This window comes from Vulpes vulpes, chromosome 2 (genome assembly GCF_048418805.1).
Source record: "Vulpes vulpes isolate BD-2025 chromosome 2, VulVul3, whole genome shotgun sequence".
Taxonomy (NCBI): Eukaryota; Metazoa; Chordata; class Mammalia; order Carnivora; family Canidae; genus Vulpes; species Vulpes vulpes.
In genome coordinates, this window is record NC_132781.1 from 106,028,156 (window position 1) to 106,038,550 (window position 10,395).

Here is a 10,395-nt window from a genome sequence, read left to right on the forward strand (position 1 = left end):
CACATGGCCACACTAGCTACAAGGTTTTGAGCTCAGCTAGTAATTCATCAGCACAAAAGATGAGAAAAATCGGTGTTGGGAGATAACTAGCAGTCCCTGACACACTAGGGTGCGCTTACTTAGTGGAGATGGGTTGGAAATTAACCATTCTTTAATGATATCATGAGTCACTGATTCATATGCTACTCTATGTGAAGTCCTATATAGGAAAGTCCCAGGCTTCATCATTTCTGTGCATTCTATAGTTTACCAAGCAGACACTAAACCAGAAATCATCTCTTATTTTAGGATAGTCTGGTTGCTGTGCATCTAGGTTGCATCCACACTTTCAATGCTCCCTCTGCAAATACTTTAACTGGAGCTTAATTTCCTCTGTCTTTTAAGTCAGGGGCCTCCAGAGGCTATTACAGGAAAGTCAACTTTGGCTAGGACAGCCCTCTGGGGTCCATCTGCATTTTTTCATAGCAATCACTGGATCTTCAATAAAGATATTCATCATTGAATCATCCAAATGCACAAACCGTTCAGCCTTTAAAATCAATATTGAAAATTAAATCAATTTGAATAATAGGAACAGAATGCTATACCAAACTCACATGGAAGTTAGCACTTATTCTAGATATACATATACATGTATTCTTATTTTGATTCTTTTTTTGTTTAAACCCTGTTATTGGGATGTCTGAGTGGCAGCGACTGAGCATCAGCCTTCAGCTCAGGGCGTGATCCTGGAGTACTGGGATCAAGTCCTGCATTGGGCTCCCCACAGGGAGCCGGCTTCTCCCTCTGCCTGGGTCTCTGCTTTTCTCTCTGTGTTTCTCATGAATAAATAAATACAATCTTAAAAAAAAAAAACTAATAAACCCTGTTATTTTTTTAAAACATTGACACCAGGACCCCCAAATGCTGGTGAAGCCACAGTCTCGCTTGTGAAGCCTCATGTGAGGCTTGCACTCCTTTTTACCCATCTCAGTGTACCAGCTTATGCCCTGCCCTGGTTTCCATTTAATTTACTACCCTTTGGGGTACCTGAGTAGCTCAGTGGGTTAGGTGTCCAACTCTTGATTTTGGCTCAGGTCATGATCTCAGGGTCGTGAGTTAAAGCCCCATATCAGGCTCCATGCTGAGTGTGGAGCCTACTTGAGATTCCCCCCACCTCCTGCAACTGACACTCACACTTGCTCGTGCATGCTCTCTCTCTCTCTCTAAAAATGAATTAATTCATTTTTTAAAAAAGGATTCAAATCCAAATAACAGAGGCAAGAGATTCAAGGCATTGTAGGGATGTATAGGGATGGGGGGGGGTATATTTGACAGAAGGTAAAGCCTTTGGTAGGGGAGTGTGACCTAATATCCAAGAACAATTACCTTTTCTAACTGTTATTTGGATAAGGTTGATTTCAAATACAGAAACATGATTCCAGGGAGGACTGACCCTAAGGTGACCTCCATTTTCCACCCCTTGCCTGGACACTTTGGTCACCTGGGGAAACCCAGATGTCCTACAGACTTTGATGGAGAGAGCTCCTTGCGTTCACGTCGAAAAAATTACAGCAGTGGAACTAATAACACACCTTCGTACTCCAGCCCCGTAGTGCTGGAAGGAAAGGGTGAAGGGTGGCACTAGCCCAGATGCTCACCCTCAAGGGGGGTACAGGAAATCACATGAAATAATCTTTTAAATCCAATTTAAAATTCATGTCATCCTGTTCCATAGTCCACAAGGGGAGGAGGGTGATCAGAGGACACCTTTTGTGCCCCTTTTCTCACAAGCTTCCCCTTCCCCCACCTCTTCAGCTGGAGTGCACAATAAGAGGACTTGTCCCAACTCCCGGGATACTGGTTCCCTGGGCAGCTCCTCTACCCTAGTAAGAGTATCTGTTCCACTGCTATAGTTACTACCAGTGCTACTTCTACTATAAAGACTACTGTCTTCATAATTTACTCATATTCTGGTCCAGTCATGGTGCTAAGCACAGCCCTTACATTACCTCCTTTAATCTCACAAATCTCTGTGAGTTCTGTTAGTACCCCTATTTTTCACTTGAGGATATTGGTGCCAGAGGACCGAATGCACCTGCACCAGGTCATGCAGCTGGTAAGGGGCAGAGCTGGGCTATGGCAAATAGGAAGGGCTCCGGAAGCAGCCTGTAGGAGAGAAGCTGGGCTCACACTTGGCACATCAGATGTGCATTCATGGTTCTGCCATGGAAAACTGGCAGGATCGCCTGTCCCTGGCTTAAAACTCCTCCTTGTCACCAAGGCCTGCATGACTGGACCGCTGCGGCTCCCAAACACTCCCTGCCTTGTCCTTGTGCTCTAGCTACATTTGGGCAAATCTGCCAGAAATCCATTTGCCAGAGGCGCTGGCTGAACAGTTGGCTTTGCACTTTTTTTTTTTTTTTTTTAAGTAGGCTCCATGCCCAGTGAGGAGCTCAACATGGGGCTTGAACTCACAACCCAGAGATCAAGACCTGGGCTAAGATCAAGAGTCAGATGCTGAACATGGAATGGATTGAGCCACCCAGGTGCCCCAGCTTTGCACTTTTTTTTAAGATTTCATTATTTATTTATTCATGAGACACACAGAAAGAGAGGCAGAGACACAGGCAGAGGGATGCGGGACTTGATCCCAAGACCCTGGGGATCACGACCTAAGCCGAAGGCTGACGCTCACCATAAAAGGAAATTTCATGCACTGTTCTAAAGTAAGGGAGGTATCCTTTTCAAATTGTCATTGTTTTTCTCATTCTGGACTCTCCTATGACAAATTCTTCTCCCTTAAAATGAAAGAACAGCAAGGTGTTATGTTCCTGTAAATGTCGGAACAAAAGAACTGCTCCCAAGAAAACAGAATCCCACTGGAAGAATTGAACCTGAAGTTATTTCTTTTTTTTTTTTTTCTGAAGTTATTTCTTCAAGAATGTTCAGCATGTGAGCATTCAGAACTCATAGTAAATGGTCAGTACCAAGTCTGAATAATTATCCACAACACATGCTTTTACCAGGTGCATGTGAATCATGGAACATTTTGCGTAACTACAATGTTAATTAAGATAAATTTTTATTTCTGTCGCAAATGTTTTAGGCCAGAATTAAGATAAAATTTTATTTCTATCACAAATATTTTAGGCTAGAATGAACCAAATTATTTGCTCTGATCATCACTTCAGATTCTTATTGTATACTTGAGGAAAGTATTTTAATTCTATTGTTGATATATCAAAAAAAATGCTCAAAAGTCATTTAAGACATTTGAGCATGTTGCCTTGCAATCGTTCTTCTTCCACAAAATTCATTTTTCTGCATAATAAGCTTTTTGTCAGCAACAGTATCTACTGAGTACCTCTCTATACAGAGCCCCTTACTAAATACTTTCATCCCAGGTAACAATTATTCAGGTCAGGGTGCCATGGAAGCCTCAACTTGCCATAAAACCCCCTTATGCATTGGGTTCTCTTGGTTTGTGTCTCAAAATATCTTATTTTGATTTATTTATACTGCACACGTTTGAAACACTAGATTTTCCCCAAAGCTTTAGCATGTCTCCAGTCTAGAATCCTTTCTCTATTTCCAAAGTGTTTTTAAATAAGAGTTTAAGAAATGCTAAATTGTCAACATCCTTTCAAAATGGAGTAAATATTAAGCAATCATCCTCACCCTGATTCACAATATATAAATATAAAATATGAAAGTTCCCTTACACTACATTTTTGAAATATCAGCATTTCATGAAAATATGTGTGTCTGGAGATCTTATACAACTGGGGCTTATTTAGATATAGCAATAACTTCACCTTTTCTTCTAAACTCACAGCAGCCTCAGCAAAGCTGCCATGTCGACACACAAGAGAATCATCATTTTGTTCAATCTTAGATTCTTTTCCTACTGAAATCATTTGCCAGCAAGAGATAAAAAGGAGTTGGCTCAGACAAACCATCCTGAAGGTTTCCATTTATCTTCACTTTGCAACCACGTGGCATGAATATTGGACATCTGATTCACCTACCACACTAATTTCTGGCACACATCCTGCACCAGCTGCTCACTGCTGCTTTTGGCGAGTGTACTGATGAGCTCTGTATACCCAGGGTTGAGACAGATACACAGACATATGAACAAATGCTTAACCATGCTTTAGATATGACCTCTTTAAACTCTGATCAGCGGAGTGTTCAAAACTATGATGATCGTAGACCAATTATTTGGAAAATAAAATGATTTTGAACCTTGGGATGAAGGAGGTATTTTAAGTGAGGAAAAAGAAAAACTAAGGAAGTGGAAATAGACACAATAAAATGAGAGATTTTTGCTTGCCATACATAAAATAAGTTTCCTTAGTCCCTTTGTACTATTTGAATTTCTTTGTATCACTTGCATGTGTTCTCAGTGAAAAAGAACTAGAACTTTTAAGTCAACAATTTATCTGAATTGTTTTGTTCAAGGTAAGCAAAACAGAGCACGTGTGTCTAAATGGACCATGAGAAGATGCTGTTGGTGCAACCAAAGACCAGCACTGCCTTGGTTGTGAGGTCTAATTGTGTCACTGGAACCTTCCTTGTGACACTTTGTCCATACACTCCTGTCCTCTCAGGCACACACCCCCTCACACTCCTCCATCTCTAGCCCAGATCTCCTTCTTGCTCCCAGCTGTCGACCAATCCCCGTAGAGGTGTTCAATGTTTCAAATATGTAAATATACCTTTAAAGCAATAGTTAATTCCAACAGCAAGTCAGGCCACTCCTCAGGCTCATGATCAGAGGTAGGGCAAGGAGAGCCAGGGGCCACACATGCGTGTATCAAAACAGAATAAGGATGACAAACAGAGTTCCTTACTATGATTTTGTTATTCATTTAATCAGCCAACAACATGCTCTGTGTCAGGCTAGCAGTCAAGGGAAGAAGAAGAAGAAGAAAGAAGAAAGAAGGAAGATGAAAGAAGAAAGAAGAAAGAAGAAGAAGAAAAGAAAATTTTTTTTGAGGCAAGATGCCATCCTAGTGAAGTTCATATGCTTGTGTGAAAGGTAGGCTTATCAATGAATCACTGCTGTCCCGTGTGATAAATTGCTAAAATAGAGGCATGTACAAAATGCCACCGAATCCCTGAAGAGACTATGTCCTTGAAGGATTTTAAACAGGAAAGCTATGTAGTCATAAATACCTGCCTGGCAGCACTGTGGAAGACCAGAAACCAGGAGATCAGAGGGGATGCTGTGACACAGGCCATACCACGGCTGATGAGCACAGGGGGAACCGGCAGAAAAAGGCCAATCCTGCAACAGAGTAAATTATCTCAGGCATATCAAATAATGTCCATCCTGTATCGAGAAAAAGAGAGTGCATGTCACCCTCTGGTGGCTAACCCCCATAATGAAAGAATTCACATAATAAAGTATGTGTGTATTGATATATCACTAACCACTATTCTAAAAGATGATTCTACTGAAAGTGCTATTAATCTTCCAGCATGCAACTGAAAAAGCAAGAAAACATTATTTTAATGCAAACTTTCATCTGGAATCTGTGTTCTGAGGCCGTAAACACACTATCGTATTCATTTACAACCACCATTGTCTGGCTGTGACAAGCGGTTTTACTTGCTGTCCTTAATACTTAGGAAGTCACCAGAATGTATTGAAAAGGGTCTCAGAAGCAAGACTCCTTGGTTCTACTTCCAGCTCTGCCTCTACCGAGATATCAGATATTAAACTGATCAGTTATCCCCTTACACCCTGGTTTTCCCAACGACAAATGATTCTAGGGTCCCTCTGAGTTCTAACTAGTTATATGTCAGCTGGAACATCCACCTGGTCTTCCTTTTCCTTCACCTAATGGAAATGGCCCACTCAGTAATTGTACCCTGTGTCTTTTTGTTTCTCCACATTTATCAGTTGTGTGGAATATGGATTGCTTACAGGCTAGTGAGCCCGTTGTGTTCAAGGATGGTTCATAGCTACTATCTGTGAAGCTCTTCAACAATTTAGCAATTACAGCTTTAGAAAGCCCAACATCTAATTATAAAAAAGAAGCTAGTAATATTTTCTTTGTGTGTTCCCACATACTCTTTTATCAGTCTCAAAGTAGAAGACAGTGTATTTTAATCAATCAACTATCTATTTACTGATCAAATTTTGTGAGGTTTTTTTTAAGATTTTATTTATTTATTTATTTATTTGAGAGAAAGTGTGTGTGTGTGAGCAAGTGAGAAAGAACACAAGCAGGGTGAGGGAAGGAGCAGAGTGAGAAGCAGACTCCTTGCTGAGCAGGGAGCCCCACATGGGGCTTGATCCCAGGACTCCAGGATCATCACCTGAGCTGAAGGCAGATGCCCAATAGATTGAGCCACCCAGATGCCCCTTAAATTTTGTTTTTAATTTTTTAAACTTTTTTTTTAAGATTTTATTTATTTATTCATGAGAGACACACAGAGAGAGAGAGGCAGAGACATAGGCAGAGGGAAGCAGGCTCCATGCAGGGAGCCCAATGCGGGACTCCATCCCAGAGTCTGGGATCAGGCCCTGAGACAAAGGCAGATGCTCAACCGCTGAGCCACCCAGGTGTCCCAAATTTTGTTTTTAAAGGATATTTCCATCAACCAAATTTAAACAAGAATAATAAAGACAATCAAAATGATTATTTTTTTGAAGACTATGGCAAACAATGACTCAAATAACACTCGCCAGACCTCCAAAATGTATTTATATATAGGAAAACCTGCCATTATGGGGGCAAAAAGCAAGAACTTTGCTGAGATTAACACATACCTCCCCTGATCAACCACACCTGGCTTTATGAAAGCAATTTGTGCTACACTGCGTGTTACTGCCAAGCATCAACCCAATATACATAATAGAAAGTTTTTCAGGACACCTGGGTGGCTTAGTGGTTGAGCATCTGCCTTTGGCTCAGGGCATGATCCCGGGGTCCTGGGATCGAGTCCCGTATCAGGCTCCCTATAGGGAGCCTGCTTCTCCCTCTGTTCATGTCTCTGTGTCTCTCATGAATAAATAAATAAAATCTTTAAAAAAAAAAAAAACAGCTTTTCCCCTTCTCTGTTTCTGTTTGCAATGATCACTTGAAATCCCTTAGATACTTCAACTAAGCATGAAAAATGCCAAATTTCCCTTGAGGTTTATGACTCTGTATCAAATTAAGCCAGAAGCCCTTTCTTTTCTCTTTTTTGTTTTATTCAGTTTCTCAAATTCAGTTCCTCCATCCAGATTTTTTTTTATTTTCATTTTTTTAAGTAAGCTCCATGCCCAGCCTGGAGCCCAACTTGGGGCTTGAACTCACCACATGAGATGGAGATTTGAGCTGAGACCGAGAGGCCTGCGCTTAAACCACTGAGTCACCCAGGTGCCACATCTCCTTTCCAGAATTTTTTTTAAGGATTTTATTTATTTATTCATGAAAGACACAGAAAGAAGCAGAGACATAGGCAGAGGGAGAAGCAGGCTCCATGCAGGAAGCCTGATGTAGGACTCGATCCCAGATGCCAGGATCATACCCTGAGCCAAAGGTAGATGCTCAACCCCTGAGCCACCCAGGTGTCCGTCCCATCCAGAATTTAAAGAGAAAGGAGAATAAACAAGAAATTAAATTTCATCAAAATTATAAATCTCTTTTTCTCCCCATAACATAGCTCACCAAGACTGAACTTTAGAGACTAAGAATGCTCTACTCATTTGCTCTACTCATTTACTTTCACTCTACTTGTTTTGCCTTCTCCTAACCCAGCCAAATAGCCTAAAAACATGGAAAGATATCTAGTTTACTTTTTAGTAATTAAATAGAACAAGAAAAGAGAATTTTTAAGTTTTTTGAACTCTAACTCTGAAAATACTGGATGGATGAAAAATAAAATTAGATTACCAATTGGAGGAACAGGGATATGTAGGATCTGAAGTACATGGGAAGTTGTTTGGGATTAGAAGTTATATTTTTTTAAGATTTTATTTATTTATTTGAGAAAGAGAGAGAGGGTGAGCAAACAAGAGAGCAGGAGCAATGACGGGGGCAGGCAGAGAGAGGGAGAGAAGTAGACTCCCCACTGAACAGGGAGCCCAGCATGAGCTCAATCCTGGGACTCCAGGTACATGACCTGACTGAAGGCAGACACTTAACTGACTAAACCACCCAGGTACCCCAGAAGTTATTATTTTGATGCAGTGTATGTTTCAATTGAATGACTCCCATCCAAGATTGTCATCAAATTTAGCTAAAGGGAAAAGAGAAAAATCATGTAGACTATGCCCCAGGAATGCTGCTTCTCATCGTGTGAGCTGTGACCTTAGCCTGTGCAAAGAAGCCCAATTCCTTGACTAGAAAGAGATCCTGAAAGGATGTACAGGGGTACTTTGCGAACTATGGGGCCAAAACACTTGAACATAAACCTGATCATGATGTGACATCAGTTTTCAGAAAATATGGAAACAAAGGAGCAAGTGACACAATCAGCAAAATCCAGACTGTGGGAAACTCTCTAAGAAACCCAATCCAATTGGGTGATAAAGACATGAGAGAAGGAATCCATAGATTAAAAGATATTTCAAAGACACACCAACAATCGAAGCTTATGCCTCTTACTTGGGATGGCAAGTCAAACAAAACATAAAAATGTAATGAGACAATTGTGAAAATTTGAATCCTGACTGGTTACTGATGTGCTTAAGGAATGGCTGTTAATTTTTTTTAAGCATGATCATGGTATCAAGATTATGGTCAAAAGAAAGAATCCTCACCTTTCAGAGTAATATTCTGGAATGATAAGATTTGCTTCAAATAATCAGGGGGGAGTGTGTGGGTGGATGAGGGTACAGGATCCAAGATAAACTATGAATTAGTAATTGTTGAAATTGAATGACAGGAACATAAAAGTTCACTATTCTATTTTTGTAGATTTTTGAAATTTTTGATAAGAAAGTTTTTAAAAATCAACAGCAATGAGATTGATGGTGTTGGGGAGGATGACAAGCAGTTGGCGTTCCTGAACACAGTAAGAGTAGGAATGGTTGCTATGACTTTGAAGAGCTATTTGGCATTCTGAAGTAAAATGCAATGTGTAGCATTTCACACCTAGGTAGTTAGAAAACAAATCCAGAGAAGCTGAGTTACCCTCTAAATGGCTTTCTGATCCCTCATCCATTGCTTTCTAATATTTTTAAATCATTGACTCCTTTAAGAAATCACACAAACTACACTGAATGAGGGAACGTGAAGATCAGTGGGCTGCAATGACTGTAGGTATTCTTTACGTTTCGTTGTTGTTAAGATGCATAAAACATATAGGTTTATTTTTTTAAGATTTTATTTATTTATTTATTTGAGAGAGAGAGAGAAAAAGAGAGAGGCAGAGACACAGGCAGAGGGAGACACAGGCTCCCTGCGTGAATTCTGATGCAGTACTCGATCCCGGGACCCCAGCATCACACCCTGGGTCGAAGGCAGGCACTAAACTGCTGAGCCACCCAGGGATCCCAAACATAAAGGTTTTTTTTGTTTTTTTTTTTTAATTTTTTTTTTATTTATTTATGATAGTCATACAGAGAGAGAGAGAGAGAGGCAGAGACACAGGCAGAGGGAGAAGCAGGCTCCATGCACCGGGAGCCCGACGTGGGATTCGATCCCCGGTCTCCAGGATCGCGCCCTGGGCCAAAGGCAGGCGCCAAACCGCTGCGCCACCCAGGAATCCCCCCAAACATAAAGGTTTAAAGGAATATCTCACACCTAAACAAGAATGTGTGTTGTCTGTAATAGTGGAAAACTGGCAGTGATATAAATATCATTAGATATTTAAAGCATCTTAAAGCATCGATGGATGGTTCAAACAAAGTGTGGAGAATTCACCCAACGTGTAAATGTAAAAACGAACTAGACATAAGCTTGGATAGTTTTCTAAAATAATGTGTTTGTTCTAAAGCTGAGTGTAGGTAAATGTATGTTTGTTACATTATTACATATCCTATTTTGTATCCCTGAAATATTTCCAAGAAGAATAAATTGAACAATTGATGCCTATCAGCCAGCTCCAATGATGGGCATAGGGGTGGCAGGAAAGATAACTGTAGCCAGTCAGCTTGTCACACATTCATTCATTATAGAGAGTTCATCTTACTTCTTATGGTGTTGGTGATTTTTTAAAAAAATTGAAAAGCAGTTTTCTGGGAGTGAAAGTCTAATTTTCAGGGTAATGTGACTTCTTTTACATATGAAAAGAACAGTAAAAGATTTGCCCTTTAGTGCATCCACACATCTGAATTGTAAGACCTGGAGAGAAGATCCTGGCAGGATATCTTTAGATTCTCAGATGAGGAGAATTAAAGATAAATGCCCAATGAATGGATCTTTTCACAATATCCTTATTTATTCAAAGCACAGAATTTTAAAGGGTTTG